At 29.0% G+C, this 20,721-nt stretch overlaps 1 protein-coding gene and 1 long non-coding RNA gene across 2 annotated transcripts in view; both read right to left on the bottom strand.

The window, feature by feature from the left end:
* The window catches only part of LOC147810088 (uncharacterized), a 32,249-nt gene extending 14,962 nt beyond the window's left edge, over positions 1–17,287 (bottom strand). For both annotated transcript variants that reach the window (XR_015434183.1, XR_015434182.1), the window contains exons 1-3: positions 13,354–17,287; positions 3,976–7,554; positions 282–404 (exon numbers count right to left, since the gene is read on the bottom strand). This is a non-coding gene — a long non-coding RNA (uncharacterized LOC147810088). The remainder of the gene's footprint in view (positions 1–281; positions 405–3,975; positions 7,555–13,353) is intronic.
* The window catches only part of LOC147810084 (uncharacterized), a 391,466-nt gene that overhangs the window by 169,878 nt on the left and 200,867 nt on the right, over positions 1–20,721 (bottom strand).

The raw sequence follows: 20,721 nt of genomic DNA on the forward strand, positions 1-20,721 counted from the left end.
TTCAAAATTATGCTACTATTAAGGGGTAAAATGCAATCTTTCACTTAATTGATTTTGATACCGAAACAATTCATTGAAAAAGATAATTTTTTCTAACTCTTTAAAAATTTTTTCACTGACAATTATGATTTAACAATTACATTATAGTTTACAATTTAATGGTTTAACAATTACACTAAAAATTACTACAATTTACACCAGTACTGAGCTTTAAAAATACTAAATAATGCAATATTTTTGGGCTTTTGTTATCAAAATATCTGAGATTTAAGAAGACGTACCGAAAGCTCTCCAAAGTCACAGATGCTTGCTGTCCTGAAGGAGTTTTTGTCACTGAGTAGACCACTGCCGGGACTGTTGCCGCATAATCAAATTATAAGGACTCAACAGGCTTCTGCTAAAACCTAGAAATGCGCAAATTTTTGTTACAGTATCAAACATATTACTTTTAAAATACATTACTTATGCAATATACAATATATTACTCATATTGAAATATTTTATTAATTAAGTATTAATTTTTTAAACTTTGAAAACAAACAGGAAACTATCAAGGTTTTATCTTTTCAATCGGAATTCTTTGTGAAAAATTAATATGTTTAATTATATTGATTAGATTAATTCATTAAATTACTATTTATCAAAAGCAGTGGTTGGAAAAACTGGTTTTTTTTTTCAGTAGTTAACAGCAACTACTTTTTCTTTTTTTGAAATGTAATGACTACAAACTACTTTCGAAATGTTTTCCAAAAATGGGGAAATCGTGACTACAAGTTGGACAAGAGAACTTAATTTTCACCAGTATTCAAAATGAATTTGAATAAAAGATTAGCTTGATTAAATATGAGAATATATTAAGAAGTTTTAATTTCTGTTTAAATTAAATACTTTTTTTTTATTCTAAAGCACTTTTTACGAATTTGCTCTTTCAACTTTCAAACGGTACGCTTTTTTCGACAGTGGTTTAAGAAATACTTGGAAATTATCAAATATCTGTGATTTATGCGATCAATGCTTTTTTATATCCAAAACATTGAAAGAAAAATTTTAGTTTTTATTTCATTCTTTTTTATTGTTTAAACTTGATTGCTATTTTACTCTGAAACAATATGCATTTCTCTCTTTAGAATCACATATTTAGTTTATAATTATCTCAAATTAATCGACCTACTGTTGCAATATTGTTTGACCTTTTTTTACGACAGTGACCAAATATAAAAAATCCAATTTATAATCAAATTTTTTTTTCAAATTTTTTTCTACCTCCCATATTTTGAGGGTCAGGTATCCAAATATGTAAAAAAATGTCTGTTTATTCAGATAAATCATTTTTTTTGTCTTTGATTTCGTAATTTAATGAATTGTTAGGACTAATTAAATAGCATTTTGGTAATCCCCTCTGGAACCAATAAAACTTCCAATTAGTTGTTGAAAATTAGATTATTAGACAGAATGTCTGGAATTTGTACACGGAACATTAAAGCTAAATTAAAAATTAGATATAAATAAGTATTCAAAAGTATTTCAGTGTTTTAAAATGCGATTCATGAGATTGGTTATGAAATTCAAGCATGTATAGAGAAGCTTACATACAGGCTCATGTGGTTTTTCCTTCGTTGTTAAGTTGGATTACAAAATGTCGATAAGTGAAATATGTTCTATTTGCAGAATAATTTGGTGGGCTGACGAAACATTTTAGTGGAATAACGATTTTGTTCGATGGGCTAACGTATTGTGGAATAATTTCAAATGTTGCTCGAAATCAAAATTTTTGGTAATATAAGAAATAGTCGATTCATCAAAAATTTGATACAATCCGTTTTGGCTGTAACTCTTTTAGCAGTTGGACTAAAAAAATTTTTTGATAGGCTCCCCAATAACAGTTAATGTGATTGTTTAATCAAAAATCATTTTAAACTTTTTTTACTATATCTGACCAACGAAAATATTTGTTGGTCTATTGCTCTAACATTAATAGGTTAATTTCGCACTTCTTTCCTTCTTTCTGGCAAAAACTTGTTTAGACAAAACTTTTTCCCGTGAGGTAACAATTTTAACTTTTGAAGATAAATTCAATTTTGTTTTTTATAGGTTTAAATTCGGCTAAAACTTGTTTCGACTGCAGTTTTTTTTTATGACAAACAAAAACGGTTAGTGGAACTTAAAACAATTCTTAGAAATTACGAAATATACAAAAACAAAAATTAAGAATAATCATTTAATGATCTTATAATTTTGAAGAAAACGATTATAAAAGTGCTTTTTTTTTATTCAACAGAATTAGACTTCCTTTCACATTAGTTGCTACATTTAGGTCAAAAATCTGGACCGACTTAGTCGCTACATTTCAAGTAGGAAGAGTGAATATCAAAGCAGTTAAGTTTACCGACACCAGTAAAATTATATAATTTATGGAATTTGTGATTCATTTGTCTGGAAAAAAGTTTTTACGCTATTGTTGGCAGATAAGTCCTTTCAATATGTGTTAAGAGCATGTGTACCCCGGGATTTTTAAATAATTTTTTTAATTTTTTAACCCAGAATTTTTTATATCTCATCAAATTATTTTGATGGTTTATGTTGGTTTCAGTGCGATTCATGATGGTCCAATATCATTTGAAGGTCACCATCATCCAACATTTTCCCTTATGCGTTCACAATATTTGATATGCCAGCAAACCTGCATCATTCCATGATGGAAAATGCTACTTTATTATTATGATGGCTAACCATCAAGACAGGTTTGATTCTCATGGACCAACAATCCGTGAATGTTCCTTCTATACTTTTCCATGATGGTTTAATCAAAATTTCCATCTGTTCTCTGGAATAATCCATCAAAACAATTCGGGATTTTTTATGTTGGCCCCTCAAAAATCAGTCCGAATTTCTACTTTGGGGTGATGGTTGTTCATGATCGTTCCAACATTTTATTTCTAAGAAACCATGATGGAAATTTCTGATGATTTGACATGAGAAAAACAACAAAACTAGTTGCTATACCAATGTTGGACAATCATAAATCAGTCAGAACTCATACATTGGAGAGATGGTTACTTATGTTGTTTACCATAGAAAAATATAATGGTTCATGATAAAATGGTTCATTGATGGTTACCATCAAGATCATGTTGGTTCATCAATGGAAAATTATCGAAAATTTTGACTTGGGTGGTTTAAGGAAAGAATGATTGGTAAATAAATTTTGTTGATTGATAGCGTAACATCCTGAAATCTCTGAATAATGTTCATACGAAATCATCAATATCAGTATAAAAGTAATCAAATGTAGCAATAATTTTCGGACATAGAGAGTATAAAACTAAGTGTGTGAGCAATATCTTTTTTAATTTTTGAAAATTTTTTTAGCTTAAAATAAAATAATGACGAGCGCTGACATCTAGCTTAAAATAAACTATCTCTAAACTGAAATAATCTAATACTTCCATCTGATCTTGAGAAATATATATGATTCGGAGCATAAGAAATAGATTGTCTGAACCTTTTTTTTTTTTTGCGTATTATTTTTTAACACTATCAGCCTGGAAATATCACGACCATGAGGAAATCGAAAGCAAAACTTCGTCATTTTGACAGGAACGAGATATTTCGGCGGCTCCTCTGACTGAACTACTTTCTCAATCACGACAACTCTATAATTTGCGAGAAAAAAAAGTACGTTTATTCAAGGAAAGTAGAATTGTTTGTCTAACTTAATTAATAGTTAATTAATTAGCACTATTTGATGTTACTTTTCCTTGTACCATTATGATTCAACCTTCTTTTCTGGTTACTAGAACAAAAGTTATTTAGAATTATATCTATTCAATTTTCGCATAATGCATATTAGCGTGAAAAAAATGATACAATAAAAAATTAAAAAAAATACTGCTTTGTGCAATGTGTATTTAATTTTAAAATTAATAGCAAAGTTTTAAATAGTCGATAAAATAGATTGAAAAGTTTTTTACTTACAAATAAAATGGCAATATTCCAAAATAAATTTTCTTGCTCTGTTAGGTCTATATCAGGCAGTCAGTCCTGCAGGATCATTTTGGAATTAATCTCAGGCAGACTCTAAGCAACATAACAGATCCCATTTTGTCAGATTCTTCCTCTCTGTCGGAGTATTAAGCAGAAATATATAAGCAGAAATATATAGATAAATTACGTGGGTTTATAATAAATTAGAGACATGGTAAGCTTCAAAAATTGTACAGGTCATAAGAAAAGAAATTAAAATTGTAAATAGTTAAAGATATTGGAAACAACTGAAACACAGCCTAATAATAACGACTGAAAAAGAATAATTAGACTTACCCAAATTTTTGATAACAAGAGCTAAAAAAAAGGTTAAAAAGCAATAAAATAAATTAGATAAAAACCAGAAAAAAAATTTCTATGTAACACATTAGAAAATAAATGAGAAAAAAATTTATAAAAATAAAATTAATAACATAAAATATAATTACATGAAATATAATTACATAAATTAATTACATAAAATTAATAACATAAAATTAATAACATAAAATTAATAACATGAAAATGAAAATTTGCAAGGAATTGGAAGGCATGACAGAAGGATAAAATCGGAAATACTTGAACTAAATATTAAAAAAAAACAGAAAAACGAATGCGAAAGATGAAGTTTAAACTTTATAAAAGCAGGAAGATACTGAAAACGAGGTAGGGCGATGGACATGAATGGATTTGATCGGTTACACTTGAACGGAAATGTTACCAATCAGAAAAACTAGCGCACACATCGCAGAAGAAAGGGATGAGAAATCATAGTTGGGAAAACGGTACATCAACTGAAAAAAATTATACATTTTCAATTAACATACAAGTAAAAGCACATTGGAAGTAAATACAGAATATTTCAGAAATTAAAACAGAAAAATATTGGAAATGAAAGCAGCACAACAATTGGAAATAAGAACACAGCAGATATTGAAATTGAAAACAAAACATATTTAAAAATACTATACATAAAAAATGGCACAAGCATTAAAAATAAGCAGAATATACATATTAATGAAAAACAATTATTAAAATCTGGAACACAATGAACAAAACTGGAAAACATTGTGAAAAAATTGGAAAAATCAAAAATGAAATTTAGAAGGAAATGGAAGAATTAGAAGGAATTGGAAGACATGACATTATGATAAAATCGGAAATACTTGGACTAAATATTAGAAAGAAAAAAAAAACAGAAAAACGATTGCGAAAGATGGAAGATAAGGAAAACGAAATAGGCCGATGGTCACGAATGGTCAGGCGCACTTGAACGGAAATGTTACCAATCAGAAAAACTAGAGCACAACATCATAAAAAAAAGGGATGAAAAAACATAGAAAGGAAAATGGTACACCAACTGGAAAGAAAAACACTCATCGAAAAAAACATACATATTCAATTAACAAGACAAATAAAAACACATTCTAAGTAAAAACAGAATATTTTAGAAATTATATCGAAAATCATTGGAAATGAAAACAGCACATGAATTGGATGTAGGAACAGAACACATTGAAAGTAAAAACAAAAAATATTTAACAAATTACGCATAAAAAAAGAGCACATGCATTAAAAATAAGCAGAATATACATACTAATTTAAAAAAATTGTTAAAAGACAATGAATAAAGCTTGAAAACATAGTGAAAAAAAAATTGGAAATATCAAAAACGAAATTTAGATGGAAAAAAATTCATTTGTACAAAAGTGTCACCAAGAGAAAAATATTGAGAAAGCTAAGGAAAACATGGAAAAAATATTTTTTAAAAAAAGCACCCATTAGAAAACTGGAACAAACACACATCGGAAACTGAAAAACATTAAAGAAAAAAAAAACATTGAAAAAGTGGAGAAATCAAAAACCACAATGAAAAAAATAATGAATACGAAAAACGAAATAGGAAAAATAAAACATGAACGGATCTAATCAACGTAAATTGGATGAAAATCAATCGAAAAACATATTAGTAAAACATTCAAGAAAGAAATAGTAGAAAAAAGAAGTTCCTAATAATAGGTGAAAAGAATAGTTGAAAAAAGAAGACTACTGGAAAAAAATAAAAGCATTGGAAAAACAAAATACTCTCTGGGAAAAAACGTACCCAAACATTTGAAGCAAATAAAAAAAAAAAAGAACGTACATTTAAGATAAAAACAGAATGTACAATAAAAACAAAGAAAGAATTGACACAAAAACAGAATGGAAATTAAAACAGAACAAACATTAAAAAAATTAGCACATACCTGGGAATAGAACAAAGCATTAAAAAAAATAGAAAGTGAACCATAATGAATAAAACTAGAAAGCACACCAAGAAACATTGTGGAAAAAAACTGGAAAAAAATGGGAAAATTAAAAAAAATTGGAGCATATATTGGAAAACAAAGATTGGAATACATACTGGATTAATAAAAATTTGATCACATATTAGAAAATAAAATTTGGAACAACTGTAAAGAATTAAAACAGAAGATCTATTGGAAGATAAAAATTTGAACACATAATAGCAAACGCATTGGAAATAAAAACGGAAAAAAAAAACACTCTGAGAAAGCTACAGAAAAACTGGAAAATGCAAGACACACTAAAAATGCACAGATTAAAAAATGGGACAACATTGAAAGAAACTAATTGGAACATATAAATTGAAAGAAAAAAAAATTGGAACGTACACTGGATAGATTATAATACTAGAATAAAGTTCTAGAAAACAAAATTGAAAAAACAAAGAATGAAAAAATTGTAAAACACATTGGATGAACTATAACACCAAAATAAAATACTAAGAAATGAAATAGAATTAAAAAAGGATGAAAAATATGGGAACACACACTGGATGAACTATAATACTAGAATAAAATACTAGAAAACAAGCTAGAATAAAAAAAGGATGAAAAAACTGGGAAACAAATCAGCGAACACATGAACAGTAGTGATTTGGAAAGCAAAGTGAAAAAGATTGGGGGGGGGGAAGGACAGAAAACACACTAATGTGCATTAACATTTGAAAACAAAATAAAATTGGAAAACGCAAATACAATGATATGGTACCAATGAAATTCGCCGCTAGTCATTTGGAGAAAGAAAAGCGGAAAAAAGAATAAAATAGGAAAATGAAGTAAGAGAAAACATGATGAAAAAGTTTGAATAATATAGAAAACGAAACAAACGAATTTCGTCGCACATAATTTAAGAGCGGGCGATTCTCGAGTGCATGTTGAGAGCGGCGCCGCACCTGATTGAAAAATACGATAACCGACGCGTCGGTCCCGTCGCGACGGGCAATAAAATAAGACCCGAACTGAATTCATTCCAATAATAAATGGCCATTTAATTAAACAAAACGTAAGATAAATGAATACATTACCAGTACGATCTTACCTTTTAACATAGAAAAATGCACAACCATTTTGTGATCGTCACGTAAAAAATCTTTTTAAATTAATAAAAACTTACCTCTAACTATTCACTTACTTGAATCTGATTACACTCATGAATGCAGGTACTTACTGGAGTTTTCTGCAGACTCTAGGGAGGAAAAAGGAAGAAAATTAAACTGGATTCATAATGGGCAATCGAATGACTCGTTCTATGTGTAAATACAGTTATTCATTTTTTTAAAAAATAGTTTTTGTTTCTTATGCATATGTGGATGACCGAAATAGGTCGTTTTTGACTTCCACCAGTGAATGTTGACAAAGTCGCTTTTTGTCTGAAATATATACTAGGACTAGTTAAGTACCACTGCACGGTATACGCTACAACTGATGCATTTCTAAGGTTCAGTGCCAGGTATACATTTGCCCGGTATGCCCTACAGCATTGTTTTTCTAAGTGCCACTGCCCAGTATACATTCAACTCGTACTCACGTTTCTCCTAATCTACCCTCAGAAGATATTAAAATATCGAATAAATGTAATAATGTCAACGAATAAATCAATATCAAATAGGATTTAACAAATATTTTTGACATAAACAACGGTACGGACAATGAATGTAGAAATCAACATTCAGTGTAATCAATGATGTCAACAGCTTTTGTACACTATTACATTCAAATCTTTATGAGTATTATTTTAACATTAAATCAGACAACAGTAAAGGTCCGCCATAAGGACAATCTACAGTAGAACGTGGGATGTTTTTCGCTATAAGCCACTATGCATGTTTAACCATAAAATAGCGTTATTGTAAAATACTTCATTAAAGCGACTATGAGAGTGCTGACATTCACCGGTGAAAGTCGACATTCTCTGGATTCCGGCACTCACGGTAACACATCTTACTTATCTTCCATTATTTTCAATTTTAATTAAATGTATCCCAATTAAAAAAGTAATCATTTATATAAAATTTCATTCTTACATATTTTAGCAAACAGAAGAGAAAAGAGAACCATCTTGTGTTTAAAAATGGAATTTAACCCTTTAGAGCATGATGGCATTACAGCGAAACCACGCTTTTTTTAAAAACAAAAATTTTCCAAGCGCACTGAGGTCAATCTGCGAAACCAAAGCTCCAAAGTAAGATTTAATCCTTGATAATAACACTTAAATTGTATCTTTCGTTGAGAAAAATAAAACTTTTTCAATGCATTTTTTTCAATAATTTAAATTTATTCATTTTTTCCAAATAAAATTCGAAAAGTATTTAAAATTTAAACTGAAAGTTGTTATTTATGAGCTTCTCTCGACGTATAGATTTATCCTACAGTCCCTGGCCAAATTTTTAGACGATAAGATTCTAATAGATAATATAAGATTCTAATAGCATACCTGCCAACTTTCACTCTTTCCGAGAATGGATTTTCAGAGTGGTTGTAAAACAATAAACGAAAAACAATCTGACTCAAAAATATATTTATATTTTGATCCTGTTGAAATCCGCTTGTGCAAGGATTATTAAGCTTTTATCTATTAATTGTAATTATTTATATGTAGTGGTGGTCAAACTCATTTATAATTATCATTCAACTATTCTTATATTAAAATTCCTAAGTGAGTTCAAGATTTTCATATAATTTAAAAGTAGTCAATAATCTCAAACCAAAAACACAGATATATTTTTCTACAACAGTAATTTCGTGCCTGATCCCTAAATGTATCAAAAATTCTATGATGACACTGTATTGTTAATATGAATCTATTATTTTTGAGTCCTAATCTGATTCCAATAATGAAGAATAATCATTTATAAAACGACAGAACTTTTGCCATAAATCCTGAAAAGTTTGAAACAATGAATCTTGTGGTTATATGGCCAACCCATATACAGTATACTATCGATATCTAAAAGTTGAAGGGTCGCTAAAAAAATTTCGAGATTGAGAATTTCCAAGATAACAAGTTCAGGACTTTAAATATGCTCTAAAAACTATAAAAATAATTCTAAAATATTACTCCAAAAAGTAGAGTCATGAAACTTTAAGAATAACTACTGTTAAATATGCACACTTTTAAGCTTTTCAGAAAGGTGTTTTTCTAGTGGTAGTGGTAGGATAAAGCTATGTCGGTATTTAGTAACAATATAACTAACAATTAAAAAATCTATCAGTGAACTATCAAGCCTATAATATTTATGTTCAAATTATACAAATGTACTGGTAATCAAAAAAACATTTTTATTTATTTAATGACCAATAAAGTGTATCTCTATATATTTTGCCACCACATTAAATATAAAATCTTTCGGGAAAAGCAAGTATGAATACGTATCTAATGATAGTTGACTATAAGTAACAATTTTATTTTTAAAAGTAACAATTTATGCATTAAATAAGTTTAAAATGAACCTAGATTGTGATTTTTGTAAAAAAAAAAAAAATTCTTTTCTGTTTCGAAAAAATTTGACCTAGCAAGGTTTTGAGAAGAAACCCTTCGACATAGGAATTCAAACTAACATTAGGTAAATATGTAATGGAAAAAATATTTTTTTGACACAGCAAAGTTTTTGAGATGTCGAAAGTATACTTTATATAAAATTAATAAACACTCCCTAAATTTAAATCCCCTACCTAAAAGTTTTCACTGCAGTACCTGGTCAAATTATCCGACACACTATAAGATTCTACGTAAAATCTTAATTATCAGGTTACATGTACGTTTAAATCTAAAAGTATTGCCCATAAACTTATGCAAAACATGTAAAGATTAAGAAACTACAGTACGTCCAATAATTGGATCTAATTATTACAATATAATAAGATATAATACCTGATGTAATAAATATTCTATATTTATATTATATATCGTCTCATTTTATGTAATATATCGTCAAATTTATCCAATCGCCGAATTTATATTATATATCGCCTAATTTAACCAAATGATACGTATCATTGTGCAAACCGCTTTCAGTCACATAAAAACCATAAAGCTGCATAGTATCACCTCATAATTAAGATTTTGCATAGAATCGTCTAATAATTGATTGGCCAGAGACTGAATAAATGTGTTTAATATACCAATAAGGCTCCTCGAAAGGGTACGGGAGGAAATTGATTGATTATGGTAAACTTTGGCCTCAAGCAATGCCCCAAGTGTCATCATACTATCGTTTATAGCATTTGTTTTTATTTCAATGAAAACCGTTATTCAGTTTCATATTAAAAGTAAATATAGAAACTCCCGAAGTGCAAATTTAACCTTATCTTAAGATTGATAAAATGAAGAAATCTTAACTTTCAAATTAATTATGAAAACAAAATTAATAAAATAATTCAAGATTGATAACGGATTAGCAGTTAGTCTTATTTTTTTGTTAATATGCTCACAATTAATTATGAAATTTATTTAGAAAATCACTTCTCCTCTAAAGAAAAGTCGGCAATTTAGGTTAAAAAAAATTGGGAAACCCTCTGTGACACAAAGTGAAAGTAGTAAAATTTAAAAGTAGTAAAAAAAAAGTACACTAAGTAGTAAAATTTAAGTTATATTATGATACCACTCTTTAAGAATATTTCCCGATGACCGTAACAAGTTGGCAGCTATGTAATCATCATCATCAGCGATTTCGTTTAAGTTTAAATAACGATTCTTTTGTTTTATTTGAAGATAAGGAAAATTGTGATGCGTTTACAAAACTTGTGAAGTGCAGAAAAAAATCTTATATTTAAAATTTAATTTTTCAAGAACTATTCGACCGATTTCGTTCAAATTCTGTCCCTTAAAATTACTTTTTTAAAAATAGGACACAAAATTGTATATCTTACTGTTCAAAATTTTTCAACCATTATAAAACAAATCAATTATAAATAATAAATACTATAGTGTTCGAATTAATTGGGACAAGCAAGATTTTCTCATTCGAGTGGGTATGGGATTGCCAGTGATGTCCCGAACCGCTTCAAAACAGTTATATCTGCCTTGAGCTGCAGTGACGGTTAGATCTTCACTATAATTTACTCGTCTGACTAGTTTTAGTGTATTTGTAGTTCAGTTGTGAGAATTTCAGTGTGGAAACTGGTGGTTATAATTTTCAGTTTAGTCTAACACAAGTGATGCGCTTATAAAAGATGGATATTAGTCCGAGGAAGCGCTCAAAAATTATCGCACTTAATGAACACACTTCTATGACTGTAAGATATATCGCTACAGCAGTTGATGTAGGGAAATCTAGTGTTTCCAGAATTCTCAGAACATTTCAAGATTCCGGCTCATCCTCTCCAAAAAGAAAAGGAAAATGTGGATGCAAACGGAAAACTACTCCAAGAACTGATAAAAGTCTAATAAGAAATAGTAAAATTAATCCAAGAAAGACGAGCACAGACCTCCGAAGGGATTTATTGGATTGTGGTGTTAATGTGAGTACTTCAACTGTACGAAAAAGGCCTCTAGAAGTTGGACGTAAGGAAAGAAGACCAAGGAAAAAACAATTTCTAACTCAGAAAATGATGAAAAAACGTTTAGCATGGGCCAGAAAATACCAAAAATGGACTGTAAATGACTGGAAGAAAGTGGTTTTCAGTGATGAAACACATTTATTTGTGCAGGGATACAAATCAAGTGTAGATAGACGAAGTGAATGCGAAAGTCTGAGACCAGATCATATCCAACAGACAGTAAAACACCCTTCTAAACAAATGTTTTGGGGCTTCTTCACAACAAACAGCACTGGAAGCTTAGTGCCTCTAAAAGGCATGATGAATTCAGTCAAATACATCGATATATTACATAGTAGGATTGTTCCATTCATGGAAACATTCGACGGAACATTTCAACATGATTTGGCCCCTTGTCACAATTCCAAACTGGTCCAGAATTTTATGCGAGAAAACAAAATAAAAGTGCTTGATTGGCCTGGTAATTCACCAGACCTAAATCCCATTCAGAACCTGTGGCATATTCTAAAAAATCGCTTAGCCAAGATGAATTGCACGACAGCAGAACAAATGATAAAAAGTGCTATTCAAGTATGGTTCCACGACGATGAAGTCAAGAACATGTGCGCTACACTAGTGGAATCAACGCCAAAACGTGTTCTTGAAGTTATATCTGCTGAAGGAGGACATACTTCATATTATTACAGACATGTATCAATGTAACTTAAGGTATGTAATGATTAAAGGCTAAAGTTTCAATAAATCACTTTTTTTTCATTTGTCCCAATTAATTCGAACAGTATAGTAATTATTAAAAAAATTCCATGGAATAATCTTTCGATATACGAATTATATAATTCAGTGGGAAAAAAAATTTCAGTTCGCTTAAAAAGTTTGAGAACTATAGTTGAATTTGCAAAAAGTAAATTTAACATTAAAGATACCCAGGTTCGGACCTATATCGCTCTTCTGATCAAATATGATTCAAACCGCTCTCCTGTCGTATGACTAAAACCAAACTTTCATCCTCTCTCCTGTGGTTTAGGGATTTATTTCTCAGATTCCAACAACCCCTCTCTCCCGAATTTTAAGGGTCATGAATCCAAATCCGTTGTTGGGAAAAAAAGGCATGTTTATTCCAAAAAAAAGAACGTTTTTCGTACGCTTGTAACTAAAGGTTCTAAATAAAACTAAAAGTGCGTTCATAACTAAAACTATCGTCAGCAATAACTAATAAGCATCTGTAAAATTTTGGTTCTTGAACCTTTAAGATTGAGTCATAGTATGTAACAATCAGACCATTAGATCAAAAGTTGTTCATAGAGATCTGTTTGCGCACTGTATGTGACTTCCATTCAACCCGAGAGTACTTAATTCGGGGATTTTATTCACCAGAAGAAAAAAAAAATCACTTTAGTTATTATCAACATTTGCGGAAATAGGTTTCAGAACATTATCAATCAATTATCAAGTAATTTTTAATGTTTAATTTCATTTTTAAGATTACCTGATAAACGAAAAGACAGGCTTGCAGAATTTTCTAAATATTTCCTCCTCTCTTCATCTGTGTGTATGCATACAAAAAAGTCATTCATCCATACGAATGAAATCAGAGAATACAAGTCAACAACGACTCCTAGAAACTAAAAAAGAAATCTAAAATATTGATTAGTTTACCTGAAAAAAATATCATTTTATGATAATCAAAAATTAAATCTTTAAAAAATAAACATCGCACAACATTTTTTAAAGAGTAAAAAGTAGACACATGACTACCGACGTCGTAAATTTGATAGGTGTTACCTTTGATAATCAGCTTTGCTCTCTATTATTTCTCCCTCTCTTTGTTTGAACTCCGAACTCAGAAGACGTTAAAAACCTTTCATTATCCATATTCACTTAAAATTTTACCGTCTGTTTTATGTATGGCACAAAACAGAATAAATAAAGTTAGCTACACATACGGAAGAGTTCTTTCATAGACTAATAATATAGGTAGACTGCTCATCTATGATTGCCAATTGGCAACTAGGAAGAATTTTAAGAACAAAATGGCAAATCCTTGGTGTGTTTGGACAGGGCTGGACTTATCATTTAGTGAACCTAGGCAATGGCAAAAGGAGCGCCAAATAAAAAGGGCGAAACATTCATCTTTGATTACTTTGAAAATAATTTAAAAAAGAGGTTTTTTTTGTTGACTTTGTACTGCTTTTAACCAATTTTCGTAAATAAATTTTATAGGCGATTGCTTTAATGTCAAAGCAAGATAATCTTCAAGTCCAATTTCGCAATCATTACTCATATAGCTAATTGAAGTCAAAGCGACAGCAAAATAAAAAAATCAGTATTTTCTTACAAAAAAAATTTTGCAATACTTTATCTATGTGAAATAATTACTTGATAAATCAAAGTGAAATTTAGTGATTTTTCAAAAACTTATTTATGGCTGAAAAATTTTATGAGTGTTTAATAGTGCTTCTATAAAAGAAAAGATCAGTGATTTAAATTTATTTTTAATAATCAATTCATTGCGCACAAAATAATTTTGTTGATTCTTTCCTTAAAAACAATAAAGATTACGAATTTAAAATTTTTAAAGTTGAATAAAGCCTACATTTTAATAATTTTCTTCTTGAATAAATTACAAATATTTACACGGAATTATTGAGCTGACTTGTAAATTTTAGATCAATATTTCATTTTAATTTAAGACAGAAAAAGAGTTTATATATAACAATTCCTTTTGTTTGCTAATGCATGAAAATTAGTGCTAACTTTGTTTTATTTAGTTAAGTGTTTTTATAACTAAAAATGTAATGATGAGCGATATAAATGAATGTATACAAACATTCAAACAAACTACGCTGGAATCAAATTTCGTTTTATATTTTATTTTAAAAACCATGTAACTGTAACAAAAAAATTACTACTAAAAATATTTTTTTATTAAATTCAAAGCTCAATTGAAATTAAATTTTGAGAATTATTGATCAGGGAAAAAAACTGCACTTAGGACAAACTCTTCGAAGTTGTATATTTGTTTTTCAATTGAGTAAATAATATTTTGTTCTGCGTAAATAAATTTCACTTTTCCTTATTCACAACTCATCATTTTTATGAAAGAAAATTGCAGCATTTTACCTTCATTAAACTTAACGTGGTGTCTAACAATTTTATTCAACTCTGACATAATTCAATTTAGAACTTTATAAGTTGGCTAGTGTCACAGAAAAAAATTATAAAAATATAATAAAATCTTTTAATTATGAAAAATAGCTGTCAATCTTTTTTATTTTTATGTACTTTAGTTTTTCAAATTTTTTCATATTTTTTATGCTACATAAATTTTTTAGCATTTTCGCCAAACCAATTGAAAACCAATAAGCCATTCTTATAATTAATTCTTAAAGGAATCAGTTTTGATTAATTAAATGTGATGAAGGGGGGGGGGGAGGGAGTTTCAAGAGCAGGGGTGGGTTTTTACGATTAGGGTAACAGTCTAATCCGATTTTATTTGTCTATGACTAATGATGCAAAACATCCGCATGATAAGCCAACTATCAAATTTTCTAGAAGCTTTCTATTTAAGAGAACAAAGAAATATTACAATCGTATTTCAGATAACTAATATAAATTATAAACATGGTCAGCATACATCAATAGTAATAGATTTAAAATTCCTGATTTGCATTTGACCTCAAGAAAACACTTTAAGAAATCCATGGTATCAAGTGCCATAGTATTTAAACCACAATACCGAAATTGTATTTATACATTTTTCTTTAAATCCGACTACCTTAAAAAAGAGGATTTTCACAAAAAATCACTTTTTTATTTTATTGTTTTATAATAATGCCCAATTTTTCTAGTTTTAAAAACTGTTTTGTTTTTGAATGCACGTCAAGCAGAACTTTAGTTATAGCTATTTTAGTAACAGATGACAGCTGTCCAACTTACCGGAAATTACAAAAATTTAGCCGGTAGTAGGTAATAGTTTCGGATCCATTTCTATTTGTGTCTTTATTTTTCTTAGATATTTAATTTTTAAAAGCTCTTAAACTCACGGCTAATAATCTGAATTATATTTTAATTAGATTTTACGTTTCGTGGTTACTGTTTGTGGGTAACATGAAAAGTTAGCATATTTTCTGATAGTTTGTTTACATTTGAAGCGTACTTTCTATATCTTGATTTTGATTTGTTTTGAAGAAAGTTATTGATTTCTTTCAAAAAAATTTGTTATTTATTTTGATGAATTTATTGAAATGGGTAAAGGACGTACTTCTCGATCTAAGAAACGTAAATATTACGGTAATCAACATGCCACCAAAAGCGATGATTTGAGTAAAGTTGATTATACCATTTATTCAAAATTGTGTAAAGCAGATGAATCTATTACTTCAAGCTCTTCAAAATTATCGATTTCTATGGATGTCAATAAAGAACTGATGCCTTTGGATAAAAACAATCTGTGTGGCAATCGAATAATTGATATTGAGATCCTAATGGTGATATTAGCTTCATTATGTTGTCCGATTTGCTATGATAACAAATTGCATTTAGAAGAAAATTCTAGATTTGAGCTATTATAAATATTATAAAAAATATTTTTTACTTCTAATTATTAATAAAAACTATATTTAGACATATATATTAAAGTGTGAAAATACAGTAAGATGGTTGTTTAATAAAAAATTGTTCCTGTGTTAAATGCTTTATAAGTAGTAGACTTTTGATGTTATTCACTAAATACTTTAAAATATCGCTAAATAATACGTTAAAATATCGCTACGTTAAATAAAACTAAGAAAATGTGTGAAGGAATGTGCCCCCTATAAAATATAATAACTTCCTACTGACAAACATTCATAGTTTTTAGAAAAAATGTAATTATAAACTTTAATTGTGTTTTTCTCAAAATGACAATTTTGCTGTTTTTTGTCTACGGAAAACAAGATAACTCAACTAATTATAATAAATTTGTCTTCAAACTTTCAGAGATTGTTTCTTGTATTGGTGGTTATGTAACAGACCTCCAGAATTCAGATAACTGTATTATTTTTTGTTTTATGAGATATTTTGCAGTAGATAATGTGAAGAAAATGTGAAAAATATAACAGAGTAGATAACAGAATTGCAGTAGAAAAATAAAATATGCTTAACACTCCATAAATTTTTTTAATTTCATGCTATCATTTAAGTTGAGGTTCATAACACTTCAGAGGGTTCGAAACGGCTCAAAAAGTTTGATAACTGCATGTACAATAGTTTTTTGTGTAGAGTGTTTTCCGTTAATGAGTTATTTTCATTAAAATTATCTAAAAAATACTCTTTAAACAAAAAATTTCCTGTATATTAAAATTTTCTCTATTAAATATGTTTATTTAAATTAATATACAATATAAATTGCAATAATGTTGTGAAAAATACTTATTTTTCAAAAATTTTGTCCCGAAGGTAGTCGGATACCTTAAATTGGAACAAATTTATGAGAAATAGAACAAAATAAAAACAAATAAATATTGCTAAATCAAGGAATTAAAATTTAAAATCTCTAGATAAAAGAGTGCCAACTTTCCAAACTAGATATCAGAAATTAGAAGTATTACAATAATATATATGTGTATTATTGCAATATTTCTAATTTTTGATATAGTATAATATATACTGTGAATGACCGAAATTGGTTGTTGATTTACACCGGTAACTGTTGACAATCCCATAGTCGCTTAGGTAAATGTCCGAAATATATACTAGGTATACTTAAGTGCCACTGCCGGGTGTACATTTGCCCGGTATACCCAACCCTGAGGTTTCTTACAGTCAAGTGCCACTGTAAGGTGTGCATTTAACCGGTACTCCGAATACTGATGTTTCTCCTAATTTATCCTTTGCAGATATTGAAATATCGAATAAATGTAATAATATCAACGAATAAATCAATATCAAATCGGATATAACAAATATTTCTGGCATGAACAACATTACGGACATTGAATGTAGAAATCAACATTCAGTGTTATCAACGATATCAACAGTTATCAAATCGGATATAGGGAACATTTCAGACATTCATCAAAATGACTATGTGATTGCTAACATTCATCGATGAAAGTAGACATTCTCTTGATTTCGATCCTTCACGGTAACATATATAATCTAAAGAAATATAAAATAATCTACTTAATTCTATATAGTCTGTCTAATAATATATAGTAATACTAATAATAAAATATATCCTTATATGTTTATTAATATATATATACAGTCTAACCCCGCTATAGTGAACATGGTTTATAGTGAACTCCCGGATATAGTGAACAAAGTGTTCAGTACCGTGCCTCGTTATACACGTATAATGTTATTTTTTGAGGATATAGTGAACCAAAAAAGTGAGGAAGTTGGGTATAATGAACTTTTTTCTGTTTTCGACTGGTTTTTTTTCTCCTTTTTTTGTAATAATTTTGATATTTTTACTTCAAAATAAATACATAAACCGATTTTCAGAACCATTTATAGAGGGGAATGTAGCGATAAGTATTTTTTCTTGTTTTTGTAACGGTTATAGTGAACCAAAATTTCAGTCTCTTGAAGATTCACTATAGCGGGGTTTGACGGCATATATATATATATATATATATATATATATAGTTCCTAGCTAAATATTACCAACAAACCGTAATAGTTGGCGCCTCCTTCAAAAGAGGAATAAGTAGAAAGCTTTTAAAATATGAAGCAAGTTCGCATCAAAAAAAAATTTTTACATTCTAAAAACAAAAATTTAGTCTTCTTAATTATCAGAAAATTTTAAGAATATTTCATTTTTGTCTGAAATAAAATTGGAAAATTGATACTTAAGAGCCTCCTCAAACATTCATGCATGCATTTACGTTGTTATTCGTAAATGCTGAAAATGTTTAAAAAAAATTAGTATCATTGCATTTCGTTTAATGTGAAAATATGACACAGTTGACAGCTTAAAAATCTGTGTTCAGAACACAAAAAATATCACTTATATTTTTCTTAATTGAAAGAATTACCTCGTTTAAATTCAGGACGGAAACAACTAAACATTCAACTGATTTAATTACTAAAATTTTCCTATTAAAATGTCCTAAACTTTGTAAGACGGGTGCAATGTAGTAAAAAAAATATCTTAAAATCATCATAGCAATGTAAATATTAAATTTTAACAATAAAAAGAAAGTGAAAAGCTTTACTCTTTAATGCTTAGATTGCTTGGCTATAACTTTAAAATCTAAGAAAGCAGCAGCTTTTATTTATTTTTTTTATAAAAATGTTTTTTTGTACATGTTTATTTTGGTTAAAGCGTTAAAACAATTTTAATGTTTTCAATAAATAACCTAAAATAACTTTAATGTTTCAACATTCATACTTCACAAAATCAAAACTTAATTACTTTTAGAGAATCCCATGTATTAAAAAAAACTGATGTTTAAAATTGCTTTTTCCCCAATCAAGAAAATAAAGGATATTGTAAATGAAGAGTATTTTAAAATAGAGATTATTTGAAATGGATAATCTAGTTTCTTTATGAAAACGAGTTTGCATTTAAGTTTTTTTTTTCCTGAAATTTTGTTCCATTTATGGAATATGTTTTTCCTTAAAAATTACAACAGTACAGAACGGAATTGTCAAAAACTTAGAACTATGTAAAATACATGTAATCAAATCTAATAAATAAGAAGTTTCTGCACTTAAAGAAGGTATTTTCTTTGAATCTGTTTCAAGAAAAAATTTTACTTTGTGAAAACCGGCAGTTTTCTTACCTTTTCTTCCTTTAAAAAAAATTCGTTGAATCATATTGCAAAATATTTATTTATAGTTTTAATAAATGCGATTTTTATAATCTTACTAGCCACCCACATTTTTTATACTTAGTTTCGAATCAAAATACAATTTTTTGAACAAATAGGTTTTTATTAGTTGCGATTTAAAAACAGTTGCGACACTTCTTTAAATTCAGAACAGAAACTTTTCAATTTGGAAAAACAAATGTATTGGAATTTAAATTTAGAGAACATTCCATTTTCATTCTTAAATCAAAAGGCAACAATCGTAGAAGGCAATTAATAGTGGTGTAATCTTTTCAGATGAATTGATTACAAGTGTGGTTGTTTGGTTTAAGAACCAATTACCATAAAAAGTCCATTAAAAACAAGCACTCAAATTGCTAATCTTGAAACTTTTTTGAAAATATTTTCTTCTGCGGCATTTGTTTTTCCATGCATTTGTGGGGAGAGTAGTTGTTATCGACCATGTCAACTTTCATCTATGAAAAGGTACCCCCACATAGAGTCGAGTTAACATGTCTTATATACTAGTGAATTGTAGTTGTAATTTTGTAGTGGTAGATACGCTACAGTACTCCCCCACTAGAATTATATCTGTGATAGAATTCGATGAACGAATACCACTAGTTGATTCATTGCTGTTTTGTGAGAAGCCGAGAGAGCTGTATTAATATCACCGTATTTTATGAGTGCTGAATGTGAGAGGTGTATTAACATCACGTCGTAGTCGCTCCCGTGTTGCCTTTAGCAGTCGAGTGTATGCAAGCCGGCGTTGTGGGTGATTGAGAAGAGACTGAATAGCAACAGTGCGAGGAGGTGGATAAACTCGCAGCCACAAGTAGCAAGGCAACTATTCAATGTGGACTATCTATCGAAGTAGGCGTTTCTGTCTAGGTAGGCGTGTTCATATCGATGTGGGCGTTACTGCCGAGGTAGGTGTGTTCACATCACGTCCGGGTCACCAATGTGAGGAGCGGAGTTACAGACCATGTCAACTGTCATCTATGAAAAGGTACCCCGACATAGAGTCGAGTTAACATGTCTTATATACTAGTGAATTG

Source organism: Parasteatoda tepidariorum, chromosome 5 (genome assembly GCF_982258835.1).
Source record: "Parasteatoda tepidariorum strain Cologne lab strain chromosome 5, Ptep-v5.0, whole genome shotgun sequence".
NCBI lineage: Eukaryota > Metazoa > Arthropoda > Arachnida > Araneae > Theridiidae > Parasteatoda > Parasteatoda tepidariorum.